The sequence below is a fragment of the Rhinopithecus bieti genome, unplaced genomic scaffold, assembly GCF_001698545.2.
Source record: "Rhinopithecus bieti isolate Rb0 unplaced genomic scaffold, ASM169854v2 scaffold_7884, whole genome shotgun sequence".
Classification (NCBI taxonomy): Eukaryota; Metazoa; Chordata; class Mammalia; order Primates; family Cercopithecidae; genus Rhinopithecus; species Rhinopithecus bieti.
The window spans coordinates 3,594,832-3,599,132 of record NW_016806331.1 but is presented as its reverse complement, the minus strand read 5'-3'; the positions used below and the strand labels follow the sequence as shown (position 1 = coordinate 3,599,132).

Genomic DNA, 4,301 nt, shown 5'->3' with positions numbered 1-4,301 from the left:
GAAAAAAAGAAAATTACAAAATTTACAAAATTTAAAATCCCTCAAGACAACAGATTTCTTACACACGTGCACACACACATACATAAACTTCAACTAAAATTAAATTTCCAAGCGGATCATTTGTTAGTCAAGTCAGAAAAGCCATTTACCAATGATAAGTTTTAAAAATTGTGCTTAATTAAAGCAGCCAGGTAAATGCTCTCCTGAGGGGAAGAAAGGACCTTGTTTGGAGTGAACAGCTTTTGTGAGAACAGGTGCTTGATGAGATTGAGGTTATCGTTAGCAAAATCAATAGTCAATTAAAAAACAAAGTAAATGATTTTTGAGTAGTTTTCTCCGCTCTTCATGAGTCAGATGATTCACTGAATTATTTATTTCAGGAAACAATGCCAAGTTTGAAGTTATTCAAACTTAGGCTTTATGAATAGTCTGCATGGAACAACTATAGGTAGGAAACTTTTCAAAAAAGGTGAGAAACATTAATTTAGTACAACCTGGCTTGGAATCTGCTAAGATGTGTTAACAACTGATGACATTAAAAATATGTGTGGAATGAAAGAAGGCTTAGCTGAACAAATGTCTAAAACTTGTGAAAAAGTAAATTATTTAAAACTCATAGTTACTCATCAGGAAGTGTTTTGAAGAAAATATCTGAATTTACCATGTATTACTGAACAAGCACTACTAACAGTGAACTTCTTTTGCTTGTGTGGACTAGGCCATTGTCAGTTCTATTAATTTCTGTCTGAAACTGAAGCTCAATATCCTGACTTGCCATCCTATACAGCAGTCCAATGGCTTAGCAGTAGTAAAGATTTGCTGTGATTGTTTCTGAGCTCAGGGCTTTGTCTGAAAGTTTTTCTGAATAAGAAGAACCACTCAATCACAATTACCAAATAATGAACAGCTTAAGACATTAGCTTTTGTTTCAAGCTAATGTTTCTTAATGAATTAAATAAAAAATTACAATGCACAATAGCACTTATCTGCAGCAAGACTTATACTATGGGGTAGTCATTTGAACTATACTCAACACTGTTTGAATCACAAGTAAAGTCAAGCTCCTTTATACACTTCCTATGCATTAACAGCTTAAAAAAAAAAAGTAAGGCTTCTATTTCCACACATTTATGAACTCAAACTACAGTTCCAGAAGTCCCAGACATAGATGCAAGTGCAAAGGAAGCTTCTATATTTCCAAATCCATTTATGCATTTGAGAAACTTTCATCTAACTTTCAACTGGAAGTAATTGATCTGCACTGCAATGACATGCTAAAAGGAAAATATTAAGAGAACCTAGAATTCTATAAATGCCTCCCAGTAATGACTATACTCAATCAAAATTATATATTCATTTATTACTATAAATATTTAGCATACTTGTCTGTGTGAAAAGACATTTTAAAGATTAAATATGTAGAATCTCATTATAGATCAGCATTAACAACCAACTAATGAACATTTGTGACCAATTTTCATGATAGGTATAACTAGCTTTAAATAAGCAAATGTTATTACCCCAAAGAGAATTCTACTCTTTTCATTAGATCTATATTAAAAATTGTAATCCATTATTAATATATTTTAAATTTCAATACAATTTTTTTCTCATTATATAAGCACCTATATAATATTCTCAATTAAGCCTCTTAGCCCATGAAGCCTTCTATCTTGACCTCTGCAGAACAAGTTTGCCAATCTCTGATTTAGGCCATGATTCTGCAAGGTGGTAATCTGGGATGGGTTCCGCTGTGTGGTTCTTTTTTCTCTTAGCCGGGCTCTTTCATCTATCTGCAATCAGCCGCTCAATCTATTGTAGCTGGCTACTATTAGCATGGCTTCAGATAAGAGTGCTTGTCTATTCCTTCTGTCGTCTCCCATTCTCCAGTAGACTAGTTCAAGATTTTTCACATGGAAGCTGAACAAGGTTTCAAAACAGTGTGAAAGCATGTGAGGCCACTTAAGACATGATCTCAGAAATGAAACAATGGGCCAGGCGTGGTGGCTCATGCCTGTAATCCCAGTACTTTGGGAGGATGAGGCAGGCTGATTACTTAAAGGCAGGAATTCAAGACCAGCCTGGTCAACATGGCAAAACCCCGCCTTTACTAAAAATTCAAAAATTAGCCGGGCATGATGGTAGACACCTGTAGTCCCAGCTACTCAGGGATGCTGAGGTACGAGAATTGCTTGAACCCAGGGGGTGGAGGTTGCAGTGAGCTGAGATTGCACCACTGCACTCCAGTCTGGGTGACAGATCAAGACTCCACCTCAAAAAAAACAAAAAAAGAAAAGAGAAAAGAAAGAAAACAATGTCACTTTAGCTATACTATATTGGCTTGAGTAAATAATTATTACGAGTTAATGCCCAAATTATCTCCTAGTTGTATATATCCTCTCAATATGCTTAAAGATATGAAACATTTCTGTTTGTCTTCTTGGAGATACAACTCCTTGACCTATCTCCAAACTGGATTGGTTGTTCTCTAGGTCTGTTAAATAAATGTCCATTCTGGGATTTCCCTCAGTCCTATTCTTGTGGGTTCCCTATATATTCCTTGAATTGAATCTCCCAGCTTTCTAGATCCCAATGGATTATTTCTTCTTGGTTTACCCTTTGCTGTGGTAGAGTAGGTCCTCCAGGAGATTCCTGAGAAAAATATATGAGATGTAAATGTTTTGATATCTAGTTTATCTGTAAAATGCCTTTATTGTATCTTCACACATAATTGATAGTTTGGTCAAGTATAGATATTTAGGTTGAAATTTTTTGCAGAATTTCATAGGTTATTGAGAAGCCTATTCTGAATCTTCATAATTTGCAAATTGATTTTCCCTCTGAGAGAACTTTTACGTATCTAGGCTCTGTTCCGTTCCTCAAAAATTTCATGATGAACCTAGTTACAGGCCTATCTAGAAACTCATGTCTTACAATCTAGAAATTCATGTTCTTTAATTTCAGATTTACTTTCATGAGATAATAACATAGTATTATGATTTCCTGCATTGTGTTGCTTTTTGTTTCTTCAAAACTATGTGAAGAACTTCTTCAACTGATTGTCTAATTTTCTGATCTTTTCATTTCTATTTTCATTTCTTCGGGTTTTTAAACTCTTTTCCCATCCTCTGGTAACCATCCTTCTACTATCTATTTCCATCGGTTCAACTGTTTTGATTTTTAGATCTCACAAATGAGTGAGAATATGTAATGTATGTCTTTCTGTGCCTGGCTTGTTTCACTTCACATTAGGAACTCCAGTTCCACTCATGTTATTGCAAATGACTTAATCTCATTAACAATGATGTAATTCATTTCTATGGCTGAATAGTAGTCGTTGTGTGTAAGTACCACAATTTTTTTAACCTATTCATCTATTGATGAATACTTAAGTTGCTTCCGAATCTTGGCTATTGTAAACAGTGCTGCAACAAACAGAAGACTGCAAATATTTCATTGATACACTAATTTTCTTTCTTTCAGGTATATATCTAGCAGTGGGATGGCTAGATCGTATGGTAGCTCTATTTTGTTTTTTGAGGAAGCTTCAAACCCTTCTCCATAGTGGTTGTACTAATTTACATTCCCATCAACAGTGTATGAGGGTTCCCCTTTCTCCACATCCTTGCCAGGCATTTGTTCTTGCATGTCTTCTGGATATAAGCTATTTTAACTGGGGTGAGATTATATCTCATTGCAGTTTTGATCTGCATTTTCTGATTATCAGTGATGCTGAACATCTTTTCGTATTTTTTTTTTTTTTTTTTTTTTTTTTTTTTGCCATTTGTATGTCTTTTGAGAAATGTCTATTCAAATATTTTCTCTATTTTTTAACTGGATTATTAGATTGTTTCCTATGGCGTTGTTTGAAATCCTTATATATTTCGGTTATTAATGTCTTGTCAGATGGGTAGTTTGCAAATATCTACTCTCATTCTGTGGGTTGTCTTTTCATTTTGTTGATTGTTTCCTTTGCCATATAGGAGCTTTTAACTTGATGTGACCCCATTTGTCCATTTTGTTTTGGTTGCTTGTGCTTGTAGGGTAATACTCAAGAAATCTTTGCCCAGTTCAATGTTTTGGAGAGTTTTCCTAATGTTTTCTGGTAGTGGTTTCAGAGTTTGAGGTCTTAGACTTAAGTCTTTAATCCATTTTGACTTCATATGTGGCAAGAGATGGGGGTCTAGTTTCCTTCTTTTGCGTACGGCTATCCAGTTTTCCCTGTACAATTTACTGAAAAGACTATATTTTCCTCAGTATATGTTCCTGGCACCTTTGTCAAAAATGAGTTCACTGTGGGT

General features: G+C 34.8%; 1 protein-coding gene across 1 annotated transcript in view; it reads right to left on the bottom strand.

Annotated features, from left to right (window-relative positions):
- The window catches only part of LOC108531943 (coiled-coil domain-containing protein 91), a 192,911-nt gene that overhangs the window by 71,711 nt on the left and 116,899 nt on the right, over positions 1-4,301 (bottom strand). The gene's annotated exons all lie outside the window — the stretch shown is intronic.